Here is an 11,737-nt window from a genome sequence, read left to right on the forward strand (position 1 = left end):
TAGCATAGCGGTTAGTGTTTCCGATTTGTACGCAAGCGGTCGCGGGTTCGATCCGCGGTGGTCCTGCTTTTTTTTTTTTTTTCTCGAACGTTTTGTTTTATCGTGGCATTTGGCGATATTTATGAGTGCGTATAGCTTTACTTTTATATAAATGCTGCCCTTGATGATGAAATTCCCTTGGCAGTTTCAGTCAGACGTCATCTGATGGACCATCAGATGACGTCTGATGGTCCACCACGTTCCACCAAGGCTGCTGACTGGCAGTCAGTGTCCCAAATTACGTAGCTTGATGGAATTTTCAATAGGGCATAGAGGCTTCGCCGAGCTTTCATGAACAATCGCTCTCGACTCGTTTTGTTTGCCCGCTTGCTCCAACCTGTCGATTATGCCCGGGCTCTACAGTGTTTTATGTTTTAGTAGAATTTCTACTCGACGAGACCCAGCCTGTTGTGAGTTCCGACGATGTAAGGGACTTTAGCGGTGTAGTTGAAGACAACAAGGTGTACCACCAGGTCTACTGGGCCGGAGACGCGCGAACAAAAGGATCGGTCTACGGCGCGAAAGAACTCTACATGGCAGGTGAGTAGAACTGAAGTACGGCGAGTGATGTACGAGAGCTTTGCATAACATGCCGAAGTCTTAACTGCATTTGCAACCGAAGCATCTCGTATAAAATGAATGGTGAAATCGAGTATCCTAACCAACGGCGTTACACAGCGGTTAAGGTGTCCGATTTGTACGCAAGTGGTCGCGGGTTCGATCCGCGGTAGTCCTGCTTTTTTTTCTTTTTTTTTTCTCCAACATTTTGTTTTATCGAGGCATTTGGCGATATTTATGAGTGCGTATGGCTTTACATTTATATAAATGCTGCCCTTATTGATGGAATTCCCTTGGCAGTGGCAGTCAGACCTCATCTGATGGACCATCAGATGTCGTCTGATGGTCCATCACGTTCCACCAAGGCTGCTGACTGGCGGTCAGTGTCCCAAATTACGTATCTTGATGGAAGTTTCAATAAGGAATACACATACCAAGCAGATATTTGACACTTTCCTCTACACAGACCTATTTATAAGCAGGCACACATGAAACATTGGTGAAGTTCGAAGCGAATCGTGGTCTTGGCCAAATATCTTCTAATTGCATATTGAATAGTTTCTTGAAGTTTTTTACTACTGTTGTACAATGCTTAAACAAAATATTCAGCTGAACTCGTGAGGGTTCTTCACAACCTTCCTTTCGTCTACTTCTAAGCTCGGTTAGTTTTAATTACATACCACTATTTATGAACTGTGGCATAAGAAAGTCCAATGCATACATTGGCATGGTATGTAAACGAAAGATTTGACATAAAGTTAACCCTAAACAGACGCCCAGCTATCCTAATCAAGAACATTTATAAATCTGCTCGCTATATGCAGATAATCTTTTTTTTTTATCTAGAATGAACCGTCTAAGAAAAATTAAAGAAAGCATGAATAATGAATGCAGATTGTCAGGACAGTACTGCTTGCATAAATGCGATGGGTTAATCCCATCAAATACGCTTCTAACCGAGCACCCGCGTACTGCGGGAAAGCAATGCCTGCGAGCTTCGCTTTTTATTGCTTTCTCGTAGTACACAGATGCTCGGGGAGAAGCACACTCTACGGGATAACCCACCGCAATGAAGAAATAGTATGAATTGAGCGAAAACGCTGTTTGAATTAAGCAGTTTATAAATGCATTGAAAACATAGCGGGACAACCAAAATATTTAAATATGTTTGGATGAACCAGAAGTATTAAATATATGAGCTTGAATTATTGCAAGTACACTGTATGTACAGGAATTCCCAAGGGGATAACGGTGCAACCTTTTAAAGCTTTTTATATATATTTTAACATTTCCAATTTTCAACTACTTGCTATCGCACACTCTTTTCAAGTAGATTATGGTAGTGCCAAATGGCTTGGTTGACACACTACAAATTGAATCTCACAACAAGATATGTGTGTCAAAGCTAGAAATGTATGCTTTTCTGTCCGGTATATGTATGTTTTGATAAAATAGCAGAGACTGATTGAAAAGGCATGTTTACATTGTCTCGTTCATCAAAGAAAGAGCGACGTTACTAACGTGTAATAGGGAGCGAAACTTTTCTTAGTAGGGTTCACGAGGCAAGACAAGCATTACAGTCTACGTCCTGCAGTTTGTAGTTTTTGCAAATTTTCTTTTTGTTAACAACTTGGTTGCTTACCGTGATGAGTGATCGCCCATTACTGACGCAACCCGAGTTCCGGATGTGCGGCGAAGTAATCGACTAGACCCGCACGCACAGCTGGGCCGCTCAGCTCCTCGACAGTTGTGGTATGGGCTGGCTGGTTGGGACGTGTCTCTTCCATCTCCTTAAGCGTGTCCTTCAGGCTTTGCGGGTCCACGGGGTCGTTCAACCGCTCACAGATGTTTTGTAGGATGCAGCAGGTACGGACGAGAGTGTTCACATTTTCTATCTTTGTTTCGGTTCTCTTTATGATACTGCGAAATCTTGCCTTCAGCCGTCCGAAGGCATTCTCTACAACGCGCCTTGCATTTGAGAGGCAGTAGTTGAAGTCCCGTTGAGCTCGTGTTAGAACCGTGCCATGGGAGAACGGCTTCATCAGGTTTGGAGTCAACGGGAATGCCTGATCGCACAGCACAAAGGGTGGCACAGCAGACCCATTCATGACGAGGGGTGTCTGTGCCTGGAGCCCGCTGAGAAGTGCTGGCAGTCTTGAATGTCGGTAAGCGTGGGCGTCGTGGCACCTCCCTGGTAAGCCCACGTTCACATACCAAAAAACGTATCGGTGATCGACGATTGCCAGAAAGATTACACTATACCTACAAGGAAAAGACAAGAAGTAATCAATGTTAGGCTACACAACAATTCCACTCAATCGGAATACAACTCTACTCAAAATTTTCTCATAAATAACTAGCAAGTGTTTACAGTCTTAATTAGAACAATTACTTAGTTCTTCAAAACGTTAACAGATAGACTTAATAAATATGCCATATGAAGCAAAATCATAGCTTTTAGTGGCCAACGTGCCACAGAGCACTATCAGTAGTCAGATGACAGCAAGAGCCTTTTTAGTAGCTCATATTTGGACAACTTCCATGACCTTCCTTTTCAGACTTGCGCCCTTCCTTGTTTCCCCATAGAACACATTGATGGAGACTATGCATTGAGTGACTCTAGACTCTTGTGCATATTTTATCATCGTGCCTTGTGCTCTGTCACATCCTGGCGCTTGCACTTAAAAGACATTGCGAGGAGCTAGTATTGTCCAAGCGAAGGTTATAGCTTCTTGATGCTGTCCAATAATTCCTAACTTTGAAGGATACAAGGAGGGGGCTCAATTCATGGTCACTGCCTATAAGAAACTATTTTGGCATAGAGCCCTGCGCGTGTTCAGGATGACCCAGAAACCCTTATTTGTCTCAATGTCTGCGGGAGTTCAGTTCTGCTGATTTTAAACAGCATGTTTTGTTGGAAAACCTGAGTATAGCACTGATAGATCATTCCACCATATACTTTCTCTGCACGTCTCGAGGCTTCAATTTCAACTCTGAGCTTGTCCGACACATGACGCACCAGCGCTATGTCACCAAAGAGACTTGAACCACCTGTGCCTACCCGGGGGATGGTCACCATGTTGAATGCCTTCTCTCCTCCCTCCCTGCATCAGACATCATTTATTAAAGATAAAGTAGGCAGGCGAGCTGGTTGATGTTACACATTTTTGAAAACCGGAGACGACGGACGAAGAAGGGGACAACACACAAAACGTCTCAATTGAGACGTTTTGTGTGTTGTCCCCTTCTTCGTCCGTCGTCTCCGGTTTTCAAAAATGTGTATCATTTATTAATTTTTTTAAAGGGGGACCTTTAAGAAATAAATGATGCCTAATATATGCTGCATATTTTAAAGGCACGGGTAGTAAATATCAAGCTTAACAACCCTCTCCACCTCTTTCCCCGAAAACAATTCCTGAGTTAGGGTGACCAGACGTCCTGTTTCAGCCGGGACAGTTTGGTTTTAGAGATTTATTTCTACCATCCCATCATTTTGTCTGAATATAACCAAATGTCCTGTTTTTATGGGAACTTGCTTACGAAATTAGCACCCGGTGAGTGGAAGGAAAACAAAAGATGATTAATTGTGAGAGTGTATCAGAATGAACAGTATGGAGATGCTACCTTCAATAGAGTACAATTTTTAGCCTTTTTGTGACTTCACTTTTCAACAAGGTTTGTTCGCACAGATGTGTACAGGGCGATTTCCCATATTATTACTATATTTGGCATGCTTACGTTTTGCAGAATGCGTAAGAAAGGTACTTGTGTACTGAACTATTCAATGAAAAGCCCCAGAAGGGCTTTTCACGGATAACTGAATGCAACGAAGCTTTTTTTCATTCCTCGTTTCGCCCCCTCCCTCCCCCCCCCCCCCCCCTTAACTTCCCTTTTTCTTGATGTCCCGTTTTCAAATTTTGAGGAGTATGGCTATCTTATCCTGGGTATACCCCGGCAAAACACCGAACTGTTTTGAGCTACTACTCCAGCAGCTACGCGTCGGCTACAGAAGTTATAATAAAAAAAAAATACTGAAGCGATGCATGGACTCATCATGGTTCGCTGGTAACTTACCACCCCTTATAATTGTGGTAGTCACAATCCTGGTCCTTCGGTGGTGAAACAGCGAGGTGACAACCGTCCAGGGTGCCGATGGCACTGGGAAAGCCGCACACTGTTTCAAAATCCAGCATGTGGTTGTGCAGCTCGGTCTGGCGCACCATAGTCACCGTGGACTGCTCCAAGTTGGCGACAACTGTTGCGCAGAACTCGCGGTAAACTCCATTTACAGTGGAGCGACCGACTCCAAAAAGGTGCGCGATAGTTCTGTCCTCGGCAGTCGAACAGAGTTTATACAGTCCTATTGCCACACGTTTCTAAACGCTGATGGCTTTCCGCATGTTCGTCTCTTCTCTTGTCATCGCTGGACGACACATGTCAACCAGGTACCGAAAGGTGCACGGCAACACCCGGAAGCAGGCTTTAAAGTTCTTGTCACTAAGGTGCGGCAAGGTGGTCTCGAACCAGCTGTCGCCTCTCGCTTAGCTCCAAAGCTCGCGCTCAATTCGCTCTACGCCCTGCACGGCAAGAGCTGAAATTGTAAAAGAATTTGCGAGGAGCGCCATCTCCAGAGTCTCGCCTTCGCTCCTCATTTAGTCTAGCTCCATCTCCATGAAGAGAAACTGCCGCAAACGCGCCTGCTTGAGGCACATTGCCTCTCGGCAACAAACGTCCATCGTCGATTATATACTCAAAAGAAATGAAAGACAACTAGGCACTAGCACAGGCAGAAACGGTTCGAAAAGAGGAACAAAGTTGAGCAATGAGGAACAGCCGACAAAACACAAGAAGAAACACCGACAGCAGCGAGCGCAGGGGGGGGGGGGGGGGGGGGAGGTGCCGCCGCTTCCAATGCACCCTCCTCAGAATTTACGGCGCTCCGTGGGGGCCGCCATGTTAAAACTTGATACCAGTGTTGCTGCATCTGTAGGTCATCTTTAAGCTAGAGCTGACGGAGAAAATCTGGCCACGGCGCAACGCCGATGTACGCTGGAAGCTAGAGCCAATTTGCTTTCGTTATTTTTGTTTGGTCGGAGAAAATCTAGCAACAACGCACGTTCAACATGGCGCCGGTATTGCTTCGGCAGCTTCGGTTTAACCAAGTTTGACGCGGTTTTCTAGCACATGTAGCGAAGACGTGACCGGAGAAGTGCCCCTTGATCGTCCCGGAAGACAGAAAGTATCATTCGTAATCGTGGTGTGTGCTTTGAAAGCGAAGGGAGTCACAGGGTCCACGAGTGCGCAACCACAAGCCAAGGTTCACGACAGCGCTCCGTTGACTTCGGCGATCTCGTTCTGTTTGGTGCATAGAGATAGGTTTGGTGCAACACGGCGATGCGGCAAAGAGTTCAAACGTTCGTGGTGTGTGGTGCGGTGCTTGGAGGTAGAAGGCCATACTAACACGAAGCGCATATTGGTTATTGTGGGGTTGAAATTTAGCGGTTTCAGTCCCGTCGTCGTCAGCTGATCCGGTCCAGCTGGTCCGGGAGGACGCAGTGAGCGTTTTTAAAAGTAAATCTTCCTTCGTTCCGTTTCAAAATGTGGAAGATTCTCGACGCATACCGTGAGTAAAAAGCTGCGGGCGTTCTCAACAAAATTACGTCGTTTTAATTGAACAATGGACTCCGGATTGTTGTCCTAGACCTGCCGTTTTTATGCTTCGTGTTGTTGGCGTTTGCACAGCGACGCACACCGCCCGAGTAGATGATTCGGTCCTGCAAACGACCGGTCATACAGAATTTCAGGGAAACTTAAGTCACCACCGATATTTTCTTGTAAATCTCGTGTGAGTTTGTTGCGCTCGTCATGTGGTGTGAATAAATTAGGGCAACGTTTCCTACCTGCCTGCGGATGCATGAACTGAGACCATTTTTTACGTAGTGAACATAGCGTTTTTTCTTTATTTTGGAAAGAGGTGTTGGGGAATTTATTATGGTGCAGTCACTTGAGAGTTCAGAAATTGGAGAGAGCGAGCATGCTTTCCCAACTTTGTCTTTTTTCTCTCTGGCATTGCCCCTAGTTTCAAGTTGCAGTTTCAGTAGACATGCCTACTAGCAGGTACAAACTGCTCTAAAGCAGGTAAAAGACTGCTAAGTCGGGGCGGTGCGGACTCCGTGTTTCGCGCTTTTCGCAAGGTGACTGGGTAAGTGCTTTTGCGAGGTATGCGGAATACACAAACGATTTTGTTACGCCCGTAGGTTGCGTCTCTCCAGCAAAACGAATAAGATGATATACAAAGGCGCAATCACAAGCCAATATTTACGATAACAGTGCATTTGATTCGGTGGTCCGTGTAGTTGTATTTTACCCTGCTTTCTGCAACACCGTGTCATGGCGAAGAGCTGGAACGTTCACGGATTGTGCTGGGCTACCGGTTGACCCAAAGGCGGATCCAGAACTCCGTTGTTTTTTTTTTCTTTGGGGGGGGGGGGGGGGGAGGGAAAGGGGGAGGAGGGGGGAGGGAAAATCTAAAGCAAGATAGACAGGACTCGGGTTGCGCCTTTTGTTTTAACCGCCGCAGAACCACAGTGCACCGACGGCCCCTAGATGTGCGCCGCTGCGCCGACTTTTGGTTCTAAGCCGTGCTTTGAAACCGCCGCCGCGGACTTCAGTCTCGGTTGAAGCGACGGAGTGGTTCTCCAAGTTCAGAGTACAAGTGTTGCTGCTAGGGTGCGGCCTACCCTTTTTCGAACCCTCGTCCTTGAGTACCCTGCCTCCTACCACCTGGCAGGCCGGTAGTTGGTGTTATTTCGGGGGATCCACCCATGTCAAATCGACCTCCGAGAAGGGGGGGGGGGGGGCGTTTCCGTCGCCCCCCTCTTGGGTCCGCCGCTGGGTTGACAGAAGCCCGCATCGGCACTGAGTGCACTTGGGCTGTTGTAGTGGCTCTAGGCTGTTGATGCTCAAGCCTTTCATCCGCGGCTTGCCGCCAGCTGATCCGGCTGCTCGACGGTGAGGAAGCGGCGAAAGTTACCTCTGAAGTAAATGTAAATCCTTGTTCATACAGTTATACGGTGTCAAAGTGTGGCAGGTGTCCAACGTGTATTGAGGGCGGGAACTACGAGCGTTTTGCCTTGCTTTCGTAACCGAAACCAGAACAGCGAGATAACTGCCTTGCGTACTCCAAAATGATGAAAGCAATAAGTCGTCAAAAACCCGTTTCTAGGGTTTCAAACCAAGTAAACAAGACAAATATAATTCAACATCGTTGTCTGTATGCAGGAGGAGTTATGTAACACAACAATACATTCTCGTTCCAAAACGACAAAGAAAGTAAAACTCAGTCCGCCGTATATGGCAGCAACTTCTCCGCTGCAAAACCTATGCTGGCAACGTAAGCGGTTTTAATATGGCAGCCTCCGCTTTGCGCCGCGTTCTCTTTCCCTCTTTCCCTCCCCCCTGAGCGAGCGGCAGCGTGGTTGTCAGATGTACTTCATATTTCTGCCGAACACAATCGTAAATTTAGATTTGACAAGAAAACTCGTATAAGAGGCTCATGTTTACATATTACGCATTTAAAACTTGTCATAACAATTAAACGTACCAAAAGGTAACGTTTACAAAAAGTAAAATATTATTGTAATCTTATTTTTAGTTTCGTTTTCATCTGTTCGTAGTCAGCCCCAAAGTAGTAAACATCACTGTTAAATGTCATTTTGTCGGTCGTGTGGCAGCACCTCCTTTAGGGAAAGGGCCTTTAGTGAAAAGGACATTTATAAAAAAGGACCTTTAAGACGCCATCTGACACGGGTATTATTGTCTCCATCCTTCCCGTTTTTTCTCTACATTTCTTCCCCAAGTTCAGGCTGTATTTTCCAGGTATGGACCAAAGCTCAAGTCATTACCATTATTTGCACCAGTAGTGTACGCATTGTCGGAATGGCCACTCCAGATTTCAAAGGTTTTTGTTTCGTTTAAGGAATGATACAAAACATACCGTATATACTTCTACTTTCGGGCATCACCGTGAAAGTGGTTAGGCCTAAGAACCGCCGCGTAACTCTAAGTGCCGAGTGAGCTTCATAAGGCGCTTCTCATTCGGCAAAAGGCACGCCAAAAGCACCCTAAAAAAGGTTTGCAATTTAAAAAGTATGGTTACTGTGGCGCCCCCATGACCAGTTGCGGGTGCGCCTCAGTTAGTGGAGACGTGCCACAGTACCCTGCCGCGTCATATTGGCACCTAAAATGACATTTTAGGGGCGAAGCTCCTTAGGGGCTAGCCATGTCCGTCCGCCGTCCGGCGTGCCCCCCGCTCGTGAGTTCAGCAGCGAGAGCAAGAAAAAAAAAAAGAAAAAAGAGATGAAAAAAAAAGGAAAAAGATGAAAAAAGGGGTCTCTGAGATGCCGTTCCATCTGTCTTCTTAAAAAAAGAAAAAGAAGAAAATCACACATTGTTCTACTGACATGAATGAAAACGGCACCATCAGCACTACCTGCGACCAAAATAAGTATCAAGAAAAAGAAGAAAAAAAGAGTAGGGGTTCTGAGTTGGCATCCTATCTGTCTTCTTACAAAAAGAAAAATTAGAAAACCACACATTCTTCTACTGGTATGAATGAAAACGGCACCATCAGCACTAACTATGACCAAAATCAGTATCATCAGCACCACCCGAGCTTCGCCCCAATCAACATCATTCACCACGTGGAGATGCGGTGATTTTTGCAAAGTCTGTAAATGCAAAAATTTTACCCCATATAATATTTTACCCCCCAAATATGTGTTAATTTTTCGCAAACATAAAGTTTGTTCATTGCGCGAGTAAATACGGTAAGTCTTCTACAGGGGTACAATTTTGTTCACTACGAGAGTAAGAGCAAGATCAAATTTCCCTTTCACAAAGCGAGCAAAGATACTATTCGTAGACAGTTCGTCTTCTATGAAGCGTCATTCACACATCAAAATAAAACAAGGAAATGTCATGTCGCCTGTTAACAGAGCAGAACGAGTGTTGATCGTCTGCTATGAACAAAGTGCCACGGTGATGCGAGACGGGACACAGGATGACATTGTGATTGTCTGCTATTTCACCTTGGAAGCCACTGACCACCCGCGCCTCATGGCAGGAATGAACTGGGACATCACTGCCTGCTGCGATTGATTAGTGCCACGCCATTTACCAATCGCATGAGGCGGCAATGGCCCGGTCCCCTCGTCCTGCCGTGTAGCTTAATGCCGTAGTGAACTCCATACACTGCTCACTCCGAAGGATCATACTTGTGGGTTTCATTTTTGCGTTGGATGAGCTTGATTATGTCATGGTCATGCAAACACAACTGCATGATGCATGCACACTAAGAACCCCAGGTTAGCAATTGTGATGCTTCTAAATGTTGAGTGTCCAATTTGGCTTTTACTGACCATTTCAAAATTAAGCACATTTTTTGGGATGGAGTGGCCCTTCAAATATTTATTTTTTTCCCTTCAAATTTGATTGCTGCCAAAGACTACTGCCTTCCTTTTTTATCTACGGAAAATGTTTGAGTATCAAGCAGAGACATAAGGTGACTTTGCTAACCATACTTTGTACCAGTTATACTAGTCATACTTTGCACTAGTCAGGTTAAATATTTAAAAACCTTGGATTACACGTTTCCTTGAACATTTAGTTTATATATCCTTGGAGCGAAAGGAACCACGTGAGCCGGGCGCTGGCTAATTGCGAGATTAGCGGCTGCAAACATCCGATTATCCGGCCTCTGCGTGTTCGATAGCACACGCCTATTTTAAATGATTTGCCATTGGTCAGCACTATGAACTATAACAAGGTCGGATAGCCGGATGTTTATAGCTTCTAATCTTGCAACCAATCAGCACCCGGCTCGCATGGTTTCTCTTGTCGCCAGCATGATGCGCGCGCATAACTCCAGACCGCACAGTCCTGTGGCTTCGTTGGCTGTTTCCACCATTGTACATATCATACTTCCTCTAGCCATTTCAAACAAATGTGAATATTCAGTAATAATGCCTTTATTTTCTTAAACTTACAAAATTTCCAATGAGCGTCTTTGTAATTCCTTTTCATGCACTCTTGAAGAAAAATAAAACCCTTCCATAGAAAGTGCTTTTCTCTTTACATTAGTGAAGCCTAGTGTGCAGTGGATGCATCATCAAACAGCGAAGGGTGAAAAGTTAGCAATTTACCACTTGAACATGCTTGGCCCAAATGTTAGTTATTCGAGCTGATACTAGTTGGTGCGCCATCCTAATCACATTACAGCCTACAGGAGGCATTGGTTGTTGAACTGTATAGCATGAACACTCAATAACCACTTGATCCTAATTTGCACGGCGTAGAGTAATGAATTCCTGTACCGCTTTCAGCACATAGCTTACCCTGTTACATGTTAACGAAATGTTATGAATATGCACCAACATTGCCTTTAAAGTTAATCCCACTATAAATACAGCAATTGCCACTTCAGGCAACTCTAAACAATTGGAATCTTACAGTAAGCTGATGCAAATTTTCAAATCTATTGATTATCGCTGAGAACATATTCTGTCGTCGTCCCACTTCCCCAATAAAATGCACTAGCTACCTTAAACATCAGATAAAATAATTAATCAGAGGCACGAAATATGCAAACATGCAAAACTTGCACAATTTAAACCTTAGAATAAAGAAGACCCAAACACAAAGCTCTAGTGTTGGTGGGTGCAGCAGACAATACTTTGCAGTGACATAAAAAATAGAGGTGAATTGACAGTGCAGATACGGTGGCACCCATGCAAAGCTGCTGTGAAGCATCTACATCTATAAAAAGCATTGCAAAACAAAAACTGGCAATCAAGCCACTTCACTTGCAGGCAAGCCATGCTGCCACTACTGAGCAATAATAAAGCTCTGCAGGTTAGCCAGGCAGCTACATACCCGGACGAGCTTCGTTGCAGGGGCCTTTTGTGTGCTGGCAGCTTTCGCAGCACTCTGTAAATTTTGACTCGTTGGATGGCCCGCTCGACGTGCTCCCTGCAGGCAGCGATCTCCTTACAGTAAAACACTTCGTCTTGTGTGAACTGCCAGTTCCCTCGCAAAAATTGTGTAATATTTAAGGAGGTCCCGCCTGTCATTATGTCGAAGA

Source organism: Ixodes scapularis, unplaced genomic scaffold, assembly GCF_016920785.2.
Source record: "Ixodes scapularis isolate PalLabHiFi unplaced genomic scaffold, ASM1692078v2 PGA_scaffold4__175_contigs__length_147842914, whole genome shotgun sequence".
Lineage (NCBI taxonomy): Eukaryota > Metazoa > Arthropoda > Arachnida > Ixodida > Ixodidae > Ixodes > Ixodes scapularis.